General features: G+C 37.5%; 1 long non-coding RNA gene across 1 annotated transcript in view; it reads right to left on the bottom strand.

The window, feature by feature from the left end:
- Positions 1 to 22,986, bottom strand: part of LOC134497804 (uncharacterized) — a 50,510-nt gene that overhangs the window by 11,634 nt on the left and 15,890 nt on the right. The window contains exon 2 of the long non-coding RNA XR_010067950.1: positions 19,925 to 20,054. This is a non-coding gene — a long non-coding RNA (uncharacterized LOC134497804). The remainder of the gene's footprint in view (positions 1 to 19,924; positions 20,055 to 22,986) is intronic.

Below are 22,986 nucleotides of genomic sequence, written 5' to 3'. Positions count from 1 at the left end.
GAATCTGTATAACGACCAAGTAGCAACAGTAAGAACAGACCATGGAACAACAGACTGGGTTAAGTTTGGGAAAGGAGTACGGCAGGGCTGTATACTCTCACCCTACCTATTCAACTTGTATGCAGAACACATCATGCGACATGCTGGGCTTGAGGAATCCAAGGCTGGAGTTAAAATCACTGGAAGAAACATTAACAATCTCAGATATGCAGATGATACCACTTTGATGGCTGAAAGAGAAGAGGAACTGAGGAGCCTTATGATGAAGGTGAAAGAAGAAAGTGCAAAAGCTGGCTTGCAGCTAAACCTCAAAAAAACCAAGATTATGGCAACCAGCTTGATTGATAACTGGCAAACAGAGGGAGAAAACGTAGAAGCAGTGAAAGACTTTGTATTTCTAGGTGCGAAGATTACTGCAGATGCTGACTGCAGTCAGGAAATCAGAAGACGCTTAATCCTTGGGAGAAGAGCAATGACCAATCTCGATAAAATAGTTAAGAGCAGAGACATCACACTGACAACAAAGGTCCACATAGTTAAAGCAATGGTGTTCCCTGTAGTAACATATGGCTGCGAGAGCTGGACCATAAGGAAGGCTGAGAGAAGGAAGATCAATGCTTTTGAACTGTGGTGTTGGAAGAAAATTCTGAGAGTACCTTGGACTGCAAGAAGATCAAACCAGTCCATCCTCCAGGAAATTAAGCCAGACTGCTCACTTGAGGGAATGATATTAAAGGCAAAACTGAAATACTTTGGCCACATAATGAGAAGACAGGACACCCTGGAGAAGATGCTGATGCTAGGGAGAGTGGAAGGCAAAAGGAAGAGGGGCCGACCAAGGGCAAGATGGATGGATGATATTCTAGAGGTGACAGACTCGTCCCTGGGGGAGCTGGGGGTGTTGATGACCGACAGGAAGGTCTGGCGTGGGCTGGTCCATGAAGTCACGAAGAGTCGGAAGCGACTAAACGAATAAACAACAACAATATATATCCAAAATGCTGTATAACAAATGAAAAATGATAATTGCAATGGTCTCCTCTGACTTGGAGGAGTTAGAGGAGCCTGCTCAACCTCAGGATTTGGTAAGCAATCAATCACCCGAGGATAATTAAGCCAGTGCTCAGCTGGAGAAGATGTAGGAAGAATCAGCTTATGAGGTCCCCAGTTCCAAAAGATGCATCAGGAACTCTGAAGAGCCAAGCAGAGGTCCTCTGCTTGACTCCTCAAGAAACCAAGATGTGAATGCCCTTAACTGAGGCATACCTGCATCTGGCCTATACTGTATTATAACAGCTGCCACAGCTGCTTTTTTCAATAACATTAACACTAATCTTAGCTCTGTGCTCCTGCTCATGATTCCTGTTTACATTCTGAACTGTAGCTCTTTGATTTGGATTGACTAACTCTTGGTGACCGGACTTCTGGACTGTTGTGGACTATCCTCACCTGTGCTTTGTTCTGGCTTTGGATTGAACTCTCTCTGGCAAGATCTTGCTCCCCTGTAAATGTAGATGGAGCATGCATGCATTTACACCCAGCATCTCTCCCTCTGCTGTGTGTGTAATTGCTTGCTACTCACTAGTAAACTACTTGTAAATCAGTTCAGTATGTTACTGAAGCAGGACAGTAATCAGAGATAATAAGTATATTAGAACAACATACCAAATTTCCTATGAACTTTATAGAGTTACCTATTGTTGTCCAAATATTGTTTCAATCAAACTCTATAAAATGCAAATCCACAAACACTGGATTGTGACTGAATTCTATTGTCCCATGAAAGTGTTGATATGCTTCACCTTAACCTGTATTAAAGAGGAAGTTGATAACTAGATCCTGCCTGGCATTTAACTAATTCATATTATATGAAAAGAAAATCCTTATAGAGATTCCTCTCTTGAACTACAGCCAAATCATCCATTGGTTTGACCTGGGGAAAAAAAAATCTACCCCAACGGTTGTTCAGATGCCCCCACCCTGCAAAAACCAATCTGACCATCTAAAATAGGGAGAAAAACCATTTATATTTTTCTAAGATTACAGAGACTGACTGTTTATACTTAGTTCTCTCTTCTTGAAAATCACAAATATGATCACTGTAGCAGTCCAACATTTTCTGAGACTATTCTATGAGCAGAACTCACACACTTTATATGCCACACTGATGGCAAGTAAACTATCTGGAGCACAGCCGAGAATCTGTCTCCATAAGTCTGACTAAAAATATTTCCCAGCTGTAATCCAACAAAGCAACAAAACAGACAAAAGTAGGAATGCAATGGGTGCATATAAAAATGTTACCTTTTCTTTTCTTTTCTTTTCTTACTTAAAAACCTTTCTGCTCCCAACTTTTTTATCTAGATTATTAGGAAGCTACATATAGTGATATTTTTAACTTGCTAGTTATTAACTACTGTACCAAAAATGAGCAGTTACATTGCAGCAAGAGTAATTTTTCTGTGTAGCCAAGATCAAACTTAAAATTGTAATGTAGTCAAATGGGCAAACATGGTACAACAGCATAAAATAGTTATTGATTTACAATATTCTCCACAAAGTAATCTGGTTCTGGATCCATTAATTCAAAATGCTGGATCCACGATAATTACTCCAAACATTTCCATGATCTTAATTTGAATGGTAATATTGTCTAAAGGGAGGATTCTCAAGTTAGGAAAACAATATATGTAATTCTTAATGCAGTATACTGAATTTAAATTGCATTTCAGCAACAAAAAAGAATGATTCTGTCACTATGTCCATTCTGGTTTTTGTTTCAGCACATAACATTAAAAATAAAAAATCAAAAGTTATGATACTATTAAATATACTATCTGTACAAAGAGTAATAATGTATAAAGTCCATTTAAACCAGGACTGGAAATCTGTAGCCTTCCAAACCAGCACAGTCAATTATGAAGAATGTTTAGAACTATAGTTCAAAAGCATCTAGAGAACCACAGTTACCCATCCTCTTTTAGGTTATTATTCCCACACGGTGTTTCAACACTACCTGTAGTTTGAAGGAATTTTGATGGGCCAGAAGGATGCCAGGGATGGGAGTCTGAGGATAATTCAGTGTGTTAAATTAATAACCCACAAACAAAGATCTTCGATCTGTTATGCCGCTCTATTAAATTACTGAGACAAGGCTTAATTAAATGATTTTGAAGATGTAAAGAAAGTTAAGAATAAGAAATAATCCAAATTAAAAATTACCTGTCTTTAAAAGATCATCAAGATAAGCTTTCTTAGAACTATCAAAAAGTATCAAAAACGTTATCATTCAGATAAAGATCTTGGAACCTATTTTGGTCAAATAGCAATAGTTCTGATTTGTGGCAACTCTTCTAGCTTGTTCTAGCTGTATTGTATTTCAGGTTTTAGCACAGCAGCACATTTCTTAGTTGCATCTGGAAATAAGAAAAGGATCAGTTTGAAAGGTCACTCTGTGCTGAAAGACTAAAGAATCTGGGAATGTTCAGGACAAGTTTGATCTCAGAAGACTAATCCAACTTTCAAATCAAAGATAAACAGGTAAGTTTGAATATCAATCCTCTAATCCTTTGGGGTTCAAACTTTTTGTAGGCATTGCACCTTCTCCTCTTTGGCCTTTTCTGTTTCGGATAAAGCTTTTGTACTGAGTCATTACATCATTCATCAGCTCTTTTATTTTCTTCCCACTGCCCACATGTGTTCCTGATGTTGCCCCATCTCACAACTCACATGCATACATAAAAGAATTGCTAAAGAATGAATCAGTAGCATGCTGGGATTCTCCATCAAGGGAATTGAAATATTTTGGTTATAATTCACAAACTGTTTAACAAAAAAAAATGTAATTGAAGAAATTAACAACAGAAATGTTCCATAGGTGTTAGTCAGTCTAATCCAGAGATAGTTACCAACATAAGATACATGTGATGTTTATCTGTTTAATGAAGTAATTCTTACATATCTGTCAGTGCAAAAATACCTAAAATGGATTTCTGATAATATGGTATCCTAATTGAACTTGATACTATTTTTAATGCTCAAAGCAGGAGCAGAAAACTTGTAGACTTCCAGCTTTTGCATGCCTACATCTTTCAGCATCCCCTAATGATGGGAACTACTGAAGTTGTAATTCAGCAATATTTGAAAGTTCCTAGCTTAACATAAACTAGAGATACGTAAACAATAGTGGGCTGCATGTTTGCTGATTTTATTAATAAATATCCCCATTTTACATACACCAGTCAGATAAGTTGCATTGCCATGTTTAATAGCATGGGTTGAATCTGGTTGTGGAGCGGAATAAAAAGGAAAATCCCTATATTATCGCAAAAGTAGTTGTTTTGCCAAAACAAGCAGCACTAGTCATCTGATTAGCATCAATTGTCAAGCTGATTGATGGCCCAGACTCCATCTTCATTGTGATGTGATGGGCAGAGCTATCTAGTTGTATAAGCTGTGTATATATCACATTTTACCCAAAGAATTATAGAACTATTATATTGCAAGGGTCCACTTACACCACTGTATGTAAAGCCCTCCTCCATGCAGCAATCCAAAATAATGCATCCACAAAAGATAGCTGACTAAACTGTGCTTGAACATAAGTAAAGGGGAGCCTACTAGTTTTCTGAGTAGTTGGTATCAAATTGCTGTAACTCCTAAGAACATTTTCCTAACATTTTCCTTCAGTTGTGTGTTGAATTCATTATTCCATATCCTGGCCATTGGGGTGATTACAGAACAGGCCTTGACCTTCTTCTATGTGATTTGATTTCTCATGGTGTGTTACAAACCATAAAAATCAGTAAAATAAATAATAAATTACATTAAACATGAGACTTAAACCACACAATAATAAAGAAATAACACTGACAGACAAGAATGAAAAGTTAGGTTTTCTTCTAATGCTAAAAAGCAGAAAATGTCAGTGCCCATGTGTTAGGCAATTCCTACAGGATGATCTGCAGTGAAACAGGGAAAATCAGAGATGGATGTCATCAGGGTACTGGTAGCACCCAGTACCAAAACCCTTGATGACCTCATCCAGCAGCTTAATTAGAGAGAAAATACCAATTAGAGATCAAATACCAAAGGTGACAGAATGGCCACGTGCATGATAACATAGCCCAATAGCTATGGGGCCAAGCAGAAGTTCCCTAAACCACCTTCTGGAGCTGACCATGGAAGTATACATGAAGCTGATTAGCAATCACCCTATTCCATAAGAAGGAGATATTCATGATAGAGTAGAAGTTGTCAAATACTCCCATAACCAGGGATATACTCTTTAGGATGGGCTGCACTAGTGCCTCTTTCAAAGTAATGATATAATGAGGAACTTACCACTCCCTTGATTGATCTCCACAGAATACCTCTGGTAGATTTTTACAGCTGAGGCAGGCATAGTTAGGGACTACTTGTCCACATTTTCCAACTAAAGAAGTTGACATAAATCCCTAAACAAGAACGGGGAATGCTCTTGAAATTGCCACAAATATTGCTAAAGTTCTGCATGGATGTGAGTGATTTTCTCTTGAAATTGCCTAACAGGTTCACAGTGGATAACTAAGGATGTGGAAGCTTGATCATCATAACAAGCGACAGAGGGTTTAGGAGCAGAAATTGATGTTGAGTCTGAAGAAAAGAGGATTGAAGGGGACATGATCACATTGCATCACATTTAGGGGAATTGGCATTACACCTGGAGGAGACATTTATCACCTGCCAATCCAGGTACACAGGAAATGCTGGATCTATCAACAAATGGTAGCGTTTCTATGACTCTGGATCCTATTGACTTCTTCAAATTCCATAAGCTTAAAAGAAGCCCAAGCTAAAATACCCATCAATTCTCATCTGCTCCAAAGTAAAAACCAGATCAAGTCTGTGCCTGCCTGCACAAATCAGAGCTGCCAATATCTGGACAAGCCAAATAAGCCAGGGTTTCTCCCAGGGCATGGAGTTTGAGGTTGCCCAAGCTAGGAACTTTGGAGATTGCAAAATCAGCCCTGAAGTTCAGTAGCATGTGAAGTGCTGGGCTTTCAGTACACCATCAGCCTCTAGGCTGTCCCTGCAGCCCAACTTCACATGCAGGCACTCATACCCAGTCATCTCCAGGTGTCAACCTTGCAAGGTAGTCCAGACAATTAGCACACTGAGAAGTACTAGCTCTACTTTTATTGTAAGGTTATATTAACAGAATCTTGCAAATATGAAAGTACATCTCTCCTCCCTTGCCCAAGAAACTTGGGAAGGTCTCTTCTGGACATTTGCCATGCCCACATTCCTTCTGTGGACTCAGCTGCTGCCTGTCTGACCATTGTCTGGTCTGCAGCTCCTCCTCCTGCCCCAAGGCCATTCCCACATACCATTATACCAAAGCAGTGCTATTTCTCACTGTTGTTTCTTATATGATAGCAGCCACACCCACTCCCTGGCTATGTCACTATGGCTGCTGCAGGACCTGAAACACAGGAGGAGATCTGATGTATTACTGAGACCACATCTCTACCACTGCTCAGTGAGATCTCAGTAATACATGCCAGCTTTGCGCAGTCATCTACCACATCAAGGTTAGATGCAGTTTTATTGTGCTCAGATCTGATATTCACCGCAGTTTTGAAGTCTGTGGAGTACAACAGTTCAGTTAACTGCTTAAGTTTGAAGTCTTTTGCTGTATGGTTCAGTCTTGCGTATATTAGGAAACTGCTGCACTAGAAGCAGTCCAATCTAAATTCTTGAAATCTATGTTCCAATTGCCTTGCTCAGTCACAAATGCACTTCTTTGGTGAGAGGTTGGATGTATCTCTTAAGAGCCATCTGGGACTCTGCCATTTAAAGTTATTAACAGATATACAGGGGTGAGTCTTTAGCCCCTCTTGCAGTGATAGATGTGTTTCCATGGGGAAGCATAACATTATATCTAATCTGGCCAACCCCACAATCTTCATCTGTGCTGGGCCTAGATAAAGCTTGATGTGCAAAGAGTTAGAATTAACACTTCACTTCTTTGCTATAATATTAATTTTTTCTATTCAATAGCCAATATTGCAAAATCTCCAAAAAGTGGTCAGATTTTGTGCTGTGCAATAACTGTCAGAAGCCATTAGATCTGAATGTGATCTAGGTATGCTTAGCTTATGCTATGAACAAGCTTTGTATGTTGGAGGCTTTGTATCTTTTGATCTATGACATATATAAGCTAATAAATAGAATCCTGCTGCCCTGACTGTGATACCCAGAGTACCTCTGCAGTATTATAGGCACTGTGATTTTTGCTATCTGCAAATGGTTCACCTCTTCATCCAAGTTTCTATTTAAAAATGTTGAAGAGTCACCATACTCAGGGTGAAACCGTGGCATTCTACCAATGCCTTCCTACAGCTTGACAAGGAACCCCTGCTGAGCATTCCTTGAGCAAAGTTTTTGGGCCAGCCCAGGATCCAATTAGTTTTCATGCCATCTAGATAATACTTAACTAGCCTGCTAATTAGAATAATACGGAGTACTTTGTCAAACATTTTGCTAAAATTAAGGTGTGCTATGCCTGAAGCATTCTCACGCTGTTTTGAAGAAGTTACCTGATCAAAAGTTAGGTAAGGTATTGGTCTGGCAAAGCTTCTTCTTAACAAATCCATGATTGACTTCTCATAATGGTTATATTGTCTTCAGTGTACTTTCAGATCTATCACTTGGCGATTTACTGAATGCTATGTAATCCTTTGGAACCTCCTTTTCCCCTTATTTTGAAAATAGGGACGTTTGCCCTCCTCCAGTCGTTTGACACTTCATCCATTCTACAGAATATAAACATTTAGCTAAACCATCAGGAAATTATTTCAGTACTCAGCAATTCCTCTGGTCCTGAGATTTAAATTCACACAAAGTAACTAGGTATTCTTTGCCTAAATTTGTATCCAACTATCAGAGCCCCTTCATCCTATCCTTCACTGTTGCCTAGTGGAACTCGTCCCTCTTCCCAGGAAAGCTTGAGCCAAAATAGCAGTTCAGTAGTTCTGCCTTATTTTTGGCTACATGTTTGCAATTTGCTTTCTTTGCTGAACAGCTGCTATACTCATTCTTTTCTCTTACTTTTATTCTGAATACATTTTAAGAAGATTTTTGTTATTTCTAGTATTGTTTGCCAATCCAGCTCATTCTGAGCTTTTATCTTTCTGTCATCATCCCTAATTTTTTTACATTCTATGTGTACTCTTCCTAGGTGACCTGTCCCCATTTCTATGTGTGCCTTAGTTTGTTTTCAAATCTTTACTAAGCTTTTAATACAGTGAGTTTGGCTTCTTGTATGCTCTTCCATGTTTTCCTTGCTGGAATTATATGTCATGTTTACCGTTCCAATGTTGCTGGTACATCGTAACGTTTCGCATGTCATTTGCCTGATACGTGTTTGATCTCGGGAGGAAGATTCCTCTTCAGGAAGTTGCTATCTGTTGGCTGCTGGGTTGGAATGTGTTTGGGTTATCTCATGTGTTCAAGGTTGCTTTCCCAGGATCAGTGGAAAATGGTTAACAGCACCTGGGGAGGGGGGAGTTTGCTACGGCCGGGCGAGGGGAGGGATTACGTTTTGAGCTAAGGGTTTTTAGTTTGTATTTGGCACGCTTTTAGTCATTCTCAGCTTTCTCTGTATCTGCCATAATTTCCCTAATAAATCAGATTTCATTTAAGTAACCTCTTGTGAGTCTGAGTGTTTGGGGTAGGCAACCATTACATTATATCACATTTAGCTTCGACCTTCATGACTCCTTTTCTACTGCCATGGAATCCAATTTATCATTGCTCTGAGCTTATTAAACTTTGTTCTCTTCTTTTTTTTATAGTAAATTTATTAGGTTTCAAGAGAAGAATAAAAACTGCAAAAAAAAAACTACAAAGAAAGAAAAAAAACTAAAAAAGTGTGGAAACACAAGAGAAAAAAATTTCAAATTTACAAAAAGATGTGGCTTCCGACTTTTAACAGCAAGAATATACAAAAGTTTCTATAATCAATCTCTTACTCTATATTAAACTAAAACACATTATTTCTATAAGTCATTCCACTTTAACACATAATAAAAATCACTAAGTATAGTTACTCCTCCTCCTTATATTAAAATAAAGGAAAAAAAAGTTCATATAAACGTCCTAAACATCTTTCTCCCTCCAAAAGATAAAATATATTTAATTATTCCCTTCCTACCACTATTCTATACATTTCTGTCTACTATAATAAGAATCAAATTAAAAAGCACATAGGTTGTCTGCTATTATACTTAATAGTACAATTATAATAATCCCAAACTTAATAAACCCAAAAAACAAAGACAATTTAAAACAGTAATTCCATATCTTTAAAGGCAAATACCATCAATCGAATCCTTAAAGCAAACCAGATGAACATTCTTCAACCCTCATCCCACTTCAAAATAAACCAAAGCAGTTACATACCCCACAATGTGCACAGAGCTTTCCTCTTGAAAGAATCAAACAGCCCAACTGCCCCCCTCAAAGATTCCAGGTTCTTTTCATGGCATTCCACAAGGAGATCGATTTTACTTATGGCTTGCAGATCACTCTCTCCCTTAGGTTTCTCCAACTCCATTATCCAATCTTCATCCAGCATCTCAATAAAAATCCCAACCTCAGTCTTAAAAAAGACCTTTCTATCTCTCTTAAATTCCTCAGTTTCATCCACCACATCCCCAACCTGATGGCACATTTTAGATCTTATATTTTCCACAATGTCCTGGATATCTTGCATAAAAGCTTGATAGAAGTCAGAAGAAATCTGTTTAAAATCCTAGTGAAAGTCAGAAAGAATCTGTTTGAAATCCTCCATGTCTCACACAGTAGATTATGGCACCCCCTGGGAGCTTAACCAGCAAAAGTCAATGATATGGAAGAGTTCCAAAGTGTGTTTACATAAAGTGAAAGTGAGATAAGCAGACAGTTCTCAAGGGAAAGTGAAAACAGAAAGCTGAAGGTTCAAATCAGCCAATTCAATGTGTAGGAAAATGCTAATATCTTCAAATTTAATACAAAAATAATAACAGAAAGACAATTGTTTACTCTCAATCTTTGGAATTTCCTTTGGAAGGAAATGAAATCCAAAACTTAAAAGAATTGAAAAAAAAAAGTAATCCCAAAAATAACGTTAAGCACCAAGAGAACCAGGGACGCGGTGGCGCTGCGGGTTAAACCGCTGAGCTGCCGATCAGAAGGTCGGCGGTTCGAAACCGCGCGGCGGGGTGAGCTCCCGTTGCTCGTCCCAGCTCCTGCTCACCTAGCAGTTCGAAAACATGCAAATGTGAGTAGATTAATAGGTACCGCTTCGGCGGGAAGGTAACGGCGTTCCGAGTCGTCATGCTGGCCACATGACCCGGAAGTGTCTATGACAACGCCGGCTCCAAGGCTTAGAAACGGAGATGAGCACCGCCCCCTAGAGTCGGATTCGACTGGACTTTACATCAAGGGAAACCTTTACCTTTACCTACCAAGAGAACCAGCTTCTCCTCACTGTAGAAAGCCTCTCTTGGGGTACATATACTTAAAAAAAAATACAAATTGGTGATTTAGAAATGTGGTAGCTGTTCTTAGTGTCCCTTCAAGGCTACATTGTGGCTTGGAAAGTGGTGAAATCCCCGCCTCCCAGCTGGTCTTACTAGTCGAATGTGAAACGCTGTTTGCGTTCTTCTGCCTGCAAACAGCCATCTGGAGGACAGATGGGATGATTCCAGGTATTCTTCTTGATCTGGAGAACATTTCTGGGCTTAAAGAAAACCTGCCTGACCCTAAAAAAAGTTAGCACATTGTCAGCTCTGCCCACTGACCCAGTGGGCACAGCTGTTCAGTCCACCATTCCCACCGGAAGCCCATTAAACTTTGTTTTCTTGAAGTCCAAGACACATTGGACACAGCTTTTGTTTCTCTTAATATCAAGAACTCCAGCTTTATATAGTCACTTTCTTCCAATGTTCCTTTTACTTCTCGTTCATCATCCAAATGTTCCATAGTGTTACCATCAAGATAAGGATAGCTAATCCTCTTGTGCCTTCCTCTATTCTCTGAAGGAGAAAGGTGTCAGCAAGACAAGTCAGGAGTTTACTAGAAGGACACTACTTAGCAAAATTTGCCTCCCAACAGATGTCTGGGTCATTTCCAAAGACTATTCTTTGGAAGCAGCAGCAGCAGCAGCAGCAGCAGCAGCAGCAGCAGCAGCAGCAGCAGCAGCAGGAGAAGGAGAAGGAGAAGGAGAAGGAGAAGGAGAAGAAGAAGAAGAAGAAGAAGAAGAAGAAGAAGAAGAAGAAGAAGAAGAAGAAGAAGAAGAAGAAGAAGAAGTCCTATCAAAAGTCTCAAGGCAGTATGCAGAATTGAAACAAGACACTTATCCCAGGAAGAAGAAAGTTTTGTGGAGAAAGCATCAGGTTGCCAGACAAAAAAGGTATATTTCAAAATAATTACACCAAATTATGGAAGAAATTTTTAAAGATTTAGAAAGGTGAAAAAATTAAAAGTCTCCTGTTAGGATCAATGGCAACTGCTAAAATTAACTTATTACCTAACATAATTTTTTAATTTCAAATGACACCAGTTTCAATTCCAGAAAAAAGTATTGTTAACATTATTGACTTCTGGTGCTTCATGGATGTGCCCATATAGTTTTCTTGCAATATGGATAGCAATATGGAAATGGTTTTCCATTGCTTTCTGGGATTTTTTTTTAACTTTCCAGTTTAGCTTTCAGCTCTAAGATTTTCTGGTCAATCACCCATTCAAATGGTAACCAGATCTGACCCTACTTAGCTTTTTTCAAGCTCACCCAAGATTACCTAAGTGCTACCGCGTGCTTAATGGTAGACAATAATAACACTGGGATATTACATTTCCATTACTATTACATTGTGGTGCAAAGACTATGCCATCCAATGTCCAATTCAATGTCTGTTGGGAGGAGATTTTTTTTAATAGTATGATTTGTTATATTTAACTAATAAGCTTCTAGGCATGATCTGAACACACGTAATATAGCTTTTGTGCTTGGGTTCTTTCCATATGATGCATTTGAAGCTTTTCATTTTTAAAATGTCAAAGCTAGAAGGAAAAGTAGTGGTGTTATGTGGATACTATAATTTCTTAGAGAACAATTATTAAAATTATCTGGTACTCTAATCATGAAAACCAGCATGGCTGTTTCTATCAAGCTTGTGAGATATAGCTCTAACATAACAGCATAATCATGCAAAAAATATAATTCTAACATAATGGTATAATGAGGCAAAAAAAAACCTTTACCATTTTTTATTTTCTGATATTTCTTTCTCTTTGCCACCCAAACCTGTCCCACTCTAGATCAAGGTCAGAACTGCCTCCCTTCCTCCTCACAGGATATATTAAAGACATTTCTTTCACAATGCACTGACTTATTTTACAGGATAGGAATACCAGGAAAGACTGGAAGTAGAAAGCCAATTATATGCTGATTCTGGTAGTGTTATTTTTTCAGATTAAATGCCACTTGGAGTTATAAAAACTAGCACTTGAAGCTGTCAGTTTTCTGAATGGCTTTCATATGTAGTTCTATCATAACAAGCTGAATGCTGGACAGTTCAGCTCCATAGGAGGGCTACAAAACTCTCAGAGAGGTTTAACAGCCCTTGAAATTATATCCCCCAAATGTAGAGAGCCTGCTGATTCAATGGGAAAAGACATCAGCTAAGCAAGTTATAAATAAACTCATTTATCAGAGGCATTACTGTCTTGGTGAGTTCAAAGGCCATGCTAAGGATATACCAATTTCTCTGAAGTTCCATCAGCAGTAAGAACTTTATTGTGTGCACAAGCAGGTTTCACATCCAAGCTGCCTTTGGATCATGCCAGATAAAGTTGTTGTCTCACAATCCTTCAATCTCTTGTCCTGCACTGAATTAATTTAATTTCAATATCAGTGAAGATATTGAAGAAAGGGGACCACAAAGTTACTGTGGATAATTGCAAAAAAAAAAAAAAAAACTAATCCAGCAGTCCAGCTCAACTTGAAGGAGATTTTATATACTTATACTTGCATATCTTGGAATAAAGTCAGTTAAAATCTAACAGCACAATTGTCACTAAAAGTGTGCTGGTTCAATAAGACACATGTATCTGAGGTTGGGTAAGTCCAACTTCAGGGCCCATAGGACTGGCATTTCAATCTCATGTTCAACCTCACTGTTAAGTCTCTCAGAATTATGAAGTGCTGATCTCATATACAACATTGCTAATGAGAAGATATAATAGTTTAAGAATTCTGTGAAGTGATTTTAAATTTCATCTATCACTTCTACTGGTAACTTGTGGACTGGTACAGCAATGTCCTGATTTGTGAGTGAAGGTTTTTTACTGCCTTACAAGGTTACCTGCTTACTTCTCAACTGCTTTATTACTTAATTGATGAGTAGAAACCCTTTCTTAGTTTAAGTTATAGTGATAAATTATGAATCCAAAGTCAAGAGGTGCTACTAACTAATTTCTTGGAATTTAATTTGGTTCTTATATGGTAACTTTTAAACCCATAATGTGAAACCTTTCTATTTAAGATAACTGGAAAAACAGTGGAAGAACAGGAAGGAATTACTACCAAAATTAATATTCTGAATCAGTCATTTATGAAGACAGAGTGCAGTATTCTGTTGATTTCAGAGCTTCCACAAAGATAGAATGTGTTCAAACATTCCTTGTAGTTATATTCATCTTGACTTAACTTATTTGCCTCTTTGGTTCTAAGCAGGCCCACAACTAGGGTCTGTCACTTGGGGAAAACATGGATTCCATGCCCATTTTGGCACCCTCCCAGTGCTCATCTTGGAGCCCCCCCCCAGTGCAGCACCAGGTGCACATGCCCCACTTACCCCCCTCCCCCAATTGCGGCCCAGGTTCTAAGGCAAACACTGCTCATTTTTAATTCATAATTACAGTACATTGAACTTTATTTTTTTTTAATTACAGTGAAGAAAGCTAATTTCTGACATAATGTGAGTCTTCCTTCAAGCACTCACTTTTTCATTCAATTCATTTGATGTCCAACATATTTTATTTGGTGGGTCACATTTTTCCTTTCCTCTACAGTATTTCTGGTTTTGTACTTGATTCAACTTTCGTTATTGTTGCTTTTTCAGTGTTTTGGTTTTAAAGGCCTAACAATCTGCAGCCAAAAAACATTTGTTCTTCATGTTCCTTTCCCCAAATATATCATCATGCAACTAACAAATATCATACTCAGGTTCCAATTTCAGGTGGACATAATTTGTTGCCTCCCAGAAGATTAACCTTTGAGCTGGTTCTGATTCATTAACTATGCACATCAGTCACCAGACTCCAGTAAAACTTATTACAATAAGCACCGCTGCACTGTAAGGGCTGAATACGATTCACCATTATCAGTATCCTAATAGCTTTCTGTGCAGCTGCCAGTTTTTTCATTCACTCCACCCAGTCTTAATAATGCAACAATTTTGACAACAAGCCCATGTTTCAACATTTTTCATAAAAAAAAATTTTTTAAAAAAAAATCACTAACAGACCAGTAAAATCCCCCCACCCTCCCTTTTCTTTCTTGCCAAAACCAACAGAAGAGAAAATATCAGCCTGGCCTGGCTCCAAAGACGGAGGAATTGAACAATCTTCATTCTTATTATTTGACTGGTAGCATTGTGCACATAGAAGACTTGACTCTTAGACTCATTTTGATGAATCTGAAGTCTAGATAAGAATGTCAAGGACTAGTTTTGGTAATTTATAGCCAATGATTCTGCTTAAGATCTCTCAATACCACATTACAAATCAATGTAATTTAGAAAATAACATGGTTTCTGCCACTGACATAAGCCATATGTGAGTTGCTGAGCTACTATGTAAGCTACAGCTATAAATTTTGAGTTGTTAGGAATGGATCCTGTTTTTTAAAAAAAATCTGCCCTAAACAATTTTCTTAATTGTGAAAACTGAGTAATGAACTTGAAGTCTTCTCTTGTACTGTGGGAAGATCTCTCATCCAAATTAGTTCCATTAATAGATGGTTTAGAAAAAAAATATTTATAAAGCATAGTGATGCATCTTCTTGAATGTGGTACTGATATTCTGAGATGTTAAAATAAGAGGTAAGAGGATTTACTTGTTTTTTTTCCCATAAAATAATTGCGAAGTCTAATCTAATGTACTCAGAAAAACATACAGCAGCATCTCAAGATGACATAATCACATAAAGCAAACTGTCCATAGTTTCTCAACATCAACATCTCAATTACTCCAAGATACTGTGATTTCAATGACAATTTGACACTTAATCCCAGGTTTCAATTTGTTTAGGTGGTAGTTCAGTCAGCCAATGAAATTCAATGTCCCTCTGCTTCCACTCTGCACTAATATTATCTGAATAACAAAACAGATCAGGATCAGAGCTTCTTGAGATCCAGAACACAGCCAGTTAAAGACCCATCCACTCTGCCCAGAGAAAATAAAAATCTATTCCTAATTATTACATTCCATCTCAGGGTCTGAAGATAAGACAAAACTGAAGGCAGACTTGCAATAAGAATAAGCATTGGTTATGATACTTATCCCTTTATGGGAATATAAAGCTGCCTATAACCAGATGAAAATATTTGTCTGTTATATAATTGCCAATTTGGACTGGCAGTGGCATTCAAGGTTCTCAGGAGGTGGCTTTTTCATAATCTTATTAAGGGAAGATACTAATTTTTAAATTGAGAATCTTTGCATAAGTGCTGTTGTATTTGACTATGATGAAAGAAGGTTCAGAATAGCTTATATTATATTGGATAATTTTAATAATCATTTACCTGTTTCCAACCTTCACTTTTGGGGAAGATAATTGAGAAGAAGGTGAGGCTAAATTTGCAAATTATCTGGAACCTTTTCAGTCAGAGTTTAGGCCTGGATGTGGAACTGAAACTATATTTGTGGATGACCCATGATGGGACTGGGATTTGGGGAATGAAACTCTTCTTCTTAACTGCCTTACAGAACCTCTTAGCCACCTTACAGAACCATCAATCTTGGTATCTTTCTGGACCAGCTGTGAGGTTGGAGGAGAAGACACTGTGTCATAGTGGTTCTCCTTCTTGAGCTGTCAGTTCAGGTCAGTGTTCTTTGGGGAGGGACATGGAACCCTCAGGTACTTCACAGGGCTTGGCCTTTTCCCCACTATTGTTTAATATCTACATGAAGCCACTGATGGAGGTAATCTGCCAGCATTGGGTGAGGTATCATCAGCATACTAATGATTCTTAGTTATACATCACTGCCCCTGAAAATGTGGTAGAGATTCTGTCCTAGGGCTTGGAGGGTGTTAGGATCTGGATAGGGAGAAACAGGCTTAGGCTGAACCCTAGCAAGATGGAGCGGTTGTGGATTTGAAAGCTGATCTATTCTGGAGAGGTCCTATCTCTTGCTCCAGACAGAGCTGTGCTTCCAAAGTTGGAGATGATTTGCAATCTACAGGTCTCTCTGGATTCAAGGTAGACTATGAATACACTATTTCTAGAACCGAAGGCCTTGATGATGGTCACTTATGCCTTTGTCTTCTCCTGACTGGACTATCGCAACTCACTCTAGATAGAGCTGTCCCTGAAGACCATTCAGAAGCTGCAATAGTAGTTAATGAGCTGTCATGTAGCTTCTGGGTACAATTCAAGTTTCTGGTATTAACTTTCAAAACCCTATATGGCACAAGATCTTGGTATCTCCAAAACCTGCTACTCCAGGTGGAATTTGCCTGCCCAATGAGATCAGGAAGGCAGATTAAAAGTTCCACCTCTGAAGGAATGTGGACATCAGGGATCCCCTGCATAAGACTTCTCAATGATGCCCACACCCCCACCTCTTGATGGACAATCTTTCCTTCAGACGTACAGTTAGACTACTAGACTTCTGTAGAGTGGTTAAGACTTTCTGGAAGTCTTTAAGGGGACTTTCTGGAATGGAACAGAGAGTTGATTTTTATTCTCAAGGTTTGGGGCACTGTTGATTGATGGGGTGGGGTTGTGATCAGTTGTTTAATTTTGTTCTTTGTATTGTTTTAATCTTATTTACTAGAGCAGACATTGTAAGCCACTCAGAGTCTTCAAACTGGAGCAGCATAGAAGCCTGGATGGCTGAGTAACTAGATATAAGTAAGTAAATTGTTCCAGTATAACCCATCCAGAAAATTCCAGTTTAAAAATGTAACAAGTCACAAAGTGTATGCTTGGATTTGTCTGACCTTAGATAATATTTAGAAATCTTTTATAATGACATCTTCTAGCTTCATCTGAAAAATCTACAAAGCTTAATACTGTAGTAAAAATGACTATAACTATTACTTTCATATGGATCCACAAATGCAGAAAGAATCCAATATTTCACTGAGTATATTGCATAGGTAAAAATGAAAATACCAAAACAAATAAACAGAAAACCAGAAGTTAATAGTGTAGGTGAATATGTATATTTACCTATGTAAATACTGAAAATGAACTTCTCAACATAAAGCTTAAGAGCCTTTTCTAATAAATATATAATATAAATCAGTGTTGTCTGTGTGTGTGATGTATAATACAGAAAGAGAGAAAAAAAGATTCATTGCACACGGGGCCAGCTTATGGTATTTATTTTGTCTAAGGCAAAGAAGAAAATAGCATCACCTCCCATTCCTGTACAAAAGTCAGTTGGACTGGCTCTTTTCCAACACTGTTGATGAAATAGGGTTTCACCACTTCTAAAGACACAAGGTTGGCTTAGGAGGCACAAGGTAAGCCACAGAGCACACACCTTTCTCCCCAACATTTTGTTGAGGCCCAGCATCTGCCATCTAAGATGGATGCCTCACTGTGTCTGATGGTAGGGTTGGTCCTATTTGTGTTCTGACTGCTTTTATCTTAAACGTAGTCAGCAGAATATGCCAGCAGAATGCTAGTAATGCTAGTAATTTGATTAGAACAGAAAAAAGCAACCATCTTTATAATTTTAAATGGTAAAAATTTCAAGGGCTCTTATTTTTTAATCAAAGTCTTTAATAAACGATGTAAAAAAGGGGAGGCTAAAAATTAGCAATATATTTTTGTTGTTGTTTATTCGTTTAGTCGCTTCCGACTCTTCGTGACTTCATGGACCAGCCCACGCCAGAGCTTCCTGTCGGTCGTCAACACCCCCAGCTCCCCCAGGGACGAGTCCGTCACCTCTAGAATATCATCCATCCATCTTGCCCTTGGTCGGCCCCTCTTCCTTTTGCCTTCCACTCTCCCTAGCATCAGCATCTTCTCCAGGGTGTCCTGTCTTCTCATTATGTGGATAAGTAAGGTTTCAAGCCAATCGACATATTAGAGAGTCAGTTCCACTGTCTGCTTACTTTAGAATAAACATACATAGAACTGCATTGTATATGATTTCAATACAGTATTCCCTGATCAACATACAAAAATTGAATGAATGAATGAATAAATAAGTAAATATTGTGTAAGAACTCTTATGAGGCAACAGGTTTCCTTCCTTCCTTCCTTCCTTCCTTCCTTCCTTCCTTCCTTCCTTCCTTCCATCCTTTCTCACTTTGGATTTTGGCCTCAGAAATTCAATAAACAAAAACGAAACTTTTTTTCTTTTCTACATCTATCCCACACAACTGTTTTAATCTCCCCCCACCCAAATGGAGACATTTTACAATAGCTACTTTGTTTGGAACATGCGGCATTGCCAGATTAATGCAATTATTTTTGACAAGTTGAAAATCTTTTCATAATTTAATTTCAATTTGACTTTAATGTTTGCCCATTTGGAACTCCCTGTTAAAAAGCATTGAGCTTTGATAATGTTTCCTTTCTGTATTATATTTTTTAAAACCTTTAAAAAAAAAATAATAAGATACTCTGCATGTTTGGGGATATTTTTAAAGGCAAAGGTGCTCTTTTAAGTTATCTGCTGTATTTCTAACAGATGCCTGACCTATTCAGTGGAAGAAGACTATCATCAGTGCTTTGTGTTATGGCAACACATACATATTCCTGTCTCAGTTATCACAAGGTTCTACCACTTACAGCACTTAAATGTTCTTTTCTTGAAAAAGACTCTGTAAAATTACTGAAACACCTGGAAGATTTGTCTGCCCTTAAGTGACTTTGATTAGCAATGGGAGGCTATTGGCAATATGGGGACTTCAGAAATTTCAGAGTAGATTCATAGCCAGCAGCTGACCCACAACTTTTAGGTTTCAATCTATGGAATGTAACTTAGCTTCCATGAAAATCACAGTGGTTATAAAGATATGGTTGAAGATTTTAATAAAAATGGAAAAAGTATGATAGACCCTTTAATTAAATAAGTAAAACAAATATAAAATCCAGGTCATTACTTCTGTCCTGTAGCCCATGAGTGTCTCAAACATTGTTCAAGGGCAGCGGCTTCAAGCTGCCATTTGTGTATCAGTTTCATACAGTATATAAATGGGCAATCCTCTTTTCACCCAATTTCTTCATCACTGATACTTCTCCAATATATTTTAAACATATTTTTCTATATTTCACACTTTTTTCCTGCTTTCTCCTAATGCACATTGGTTTGTGAATTATCTTTAGTAAGATGCTGCATTGCAAAATTCAGGAGAGTGAAATATTTTGCATGTACATGTTGTTGTTTTTTTTAGTTTTCCTACATGTTTAGGAAAGCTGGAGCTAGTATACTTGTTTAAAAATTATAATGGGCCAAATTATTCATCACTTTGACATTAAGGTTAAGGATAGAATCATTCTCAGATATAAAGCTGGAAACTCATCATACACTATGACTGTCTGCAGCACACAATTCAGCAAATTCCATTCTACTCCATAAAATTATTTCCATGTGCATAAGATACCAGATACATATTATGCAGCACATGAAAGTAAATATAGTTAGCACTTACTGTTTCCTTGCATGGAGAGGCAAAGTTTGCACTGCTATGGGATTCAGATTGGGTCATTATGAGGGAAAGCACAATAATGCATCATCAGTTGGGTTTTATGATGCTCCAAAGAGTCCCAGTGCTCTTCTCCCTGGAATGGGAAAAGAAGATCACACAATTGTAATATTTACAGAAGAGAAGGCAGGATTTTTCAGATCTGAGATCATAAATTGTATTTAAAATGGGAAGAAGCAGGATGTACTGTAGGATTGATGTTTTAGCAGAAATGGTGGACTAGAATAAATGAATAGCAACCCCAACTGCATCCAAGCAGAAGAAACTTAATTAACAATAATTAATTAATTAATTAACAATACCCATACTAGTAATTCACTCTCCATTCTGGCTGTTAGGCAATGGCGAACTTTATCAATTTAACCCTTAGCTTAGGGGACTGGTGTTATCCCTGCCTGCAAGCTAAATTCCAAATTGTTAGGCTACTGTGGGTATAATGTTTATATAGGGCCAAGACAAGCTATTCTGAATTGTGTGCATTGGCTGTCCTGTCCTGTGCATCTGGCAGCACTACATTTGTGTGAACTAGCCATTTGTTCCTGCTGATAGTGTAAGATAGCTGTCCCACTTCTACAGAATCAAGTCTAACTTAAGTTGTTCACTGGACTGAAGATTTTTTCTATGCTGAGTTTTAAATATTTCATTCCTATTAGATGTATGGAACCTGGCTAGCAATATAACTTGAATGTTGTTTACATTAGAATCTTTGTTACTTTTCGCCCAGAATATTGAGACATATAAATTAAATATTACAGTGCTTTTTACCAAAAGAATTACACTGATTAGTTTCAAAAACTAAATAGGATCAGAAAAGTCTCAAATATTGTCATTGAACAGTGAAGTGATACCCAACTTGTCTTCTTGAATTTAAAAAAAATATGCTTGTTTCAGAAAAGTAAACTTAACATTTATTTTCATAATTAAAATACTAACTAGTTCAGGAAATTGAAGTATTCTATAATAATAAAATACAGAAGATCTTTGTAGAACAGTCCACTTTTATAATTAGATTTCTTGAGCAGGCTTAGACCTTGACCATCCCAACACTCAATTCTGCTGCCTATCAGATATGTTCTTCTACTGTTTACATAATATAATTACAGTGGATCTTTTTCTTCTTCTGATTATGTTAAAAATATTTTTCAGGGCATCCTGATGCTAAACTTCAACCAAATAAATGGTATACTTCACTGCAGATATTTCTCTCTGCTATTAAGTACTAGAAACTATTCTAATAACACTATCTCTCTCTCTTGTATCAACAACCAGGGTCATAGGATTAATTTTCCAGGACTGCAAAAGATAATCCATCTTTTAAATTGGGTGGATTCATATTGAGCTGAAAAGAGCATGTTGCAATAATGAACTCAATAAAAGCATTGCTTGTGTTGATATTTGCTTTAAACTGTGGATAAAGGTTTACTCTAACCAACATGAGCTGCTAATCAAATACACATTTTCTGTATTTGTTTAAGATGATAATAGCTCACACAAAAAGTGAGCAATGGTAAAGAGAAAAAAGCTTGTGAGAACATCATTCCTTTACATTTTTCAATAAGAGATTTGAAAAGTTTACCAAGACTCCATTCCAGCATTCTCACCATTATAACACTCTGGCACTTGATGTTATTCATGCTGCAAGAATATCAGGCTTATGGTATTGTTAAGAACAAATATATAAAGTAGATAACTTTCTTAAGTCCCACTGATTTCAATAGCTCTTAAGAGAGATCTCCAGTAAGTGTATTTAGAGGCAAAGCCATGTATTTCCAATCTGTTAGAATGTTCACCACTAAGTTGTAAGGGTTTGTAGTAAAAAAATGGGGTTTAAAATAAACACAAACAACAATGTATTGCAAGTGACTGAACATGAATTCAGGTTCACTGAGTGTTTTCATTTTTTGCCTTATCACTATTAGTTCAGGCAGCAAGAAGGACATTTTTAGTAATGAACTGTGAGTCATCAAAGAGTAAGGAGCACATTCTTGCCATGGAGCAAAAAGGAGAACATTCTTGGCCACCTTCTGTTCCCACAGAAATCTTATGCAGCTCCCCAAAATGTGTATGTATATCTCATATCCAGTTGCTGAGGTGGTTTTCTCCTAAAACAAGGCAGGCGAAAAAACACTGTGCAGATGCTTCCCAATCAAAGACTTCTGTCTTTACAAGTTAACTTTACTGCCTCATTCTGAAGGTTTGATTTTCAAATGCCAGACAGGTTCAAAACGAATGTCTGGTTTTATTTCATCAAGTCTAATCCATACACAACATCCTTTCCCACTATTTACTAGACTACAGCTATCAAATAAAGATATGATGTCTGTGTTTGGGTTTAGTTAGTTTAAATTCTAATGAGCATGATGTAATCACTATAATCAAGCAAAGCTTCTCTATCTTTGCCTTTCAGTCTCCTTTGCCATCAGCCCAAGATGTAGTTGTTCGCCTTGTCATTAAACCAACCACAGTTCTACCTAATTTTCAACTAGCAGCAAGCCAGCTGTAGAAAGCTGTGTGGCCCTAATTTAAAGCTCATTTTATGGCATGCTTTGTTCTTTCATAAGATTACTAATATTTACATACACATCCTCAGTTTTCAAGTGAATGCTTTTATGAGCTAAATTTCTTTATTTTTTTTCTCCCCCTCTTAAAACTGTTCATTAAATTCTTTTCCTGCTTAGAGGAGACTTTCTGGTTAGAATTTCCTGGAAAGAACTACATTAAGGTTGATGCAGGTAAAAGTGGCATTCTGGCTTGTTTTCTCCTGTATATCTCAATGTCACACACATCATAATCAATAAAAAAGACAGATGGCTTTGGCATTCCATTCTTCTGTGTTTATTTATTTATTTAAACCATTTATATAGCCACCCATCTCACAGAAGTGACTCTAGGCAGTGAACAAAAGGTTAAAATCGAAAACAGCAATACAATATATATATATATATGTATATGTGTGTGTGTGTGTGTATGTATGTGTGTGTATATATATATATATATATATATATATA

Source organism: Candoia aspera, chromosome 4, assembly GCF_035149785.1.
Source record: "Candoia aspera isolate rCanAsp1 chromosome 4, rCanAsp1.hap2, whole genome shotgun sequence".
Lineage (NCBI taxonomy): Eukaryota > Metazoa > Chordata > Lepidosauria > Squamata > Boidae > Candoia > Candoia aspera.
This window is presented reverse-complemented; position numbering and strand designations above follow the sequence as displayed.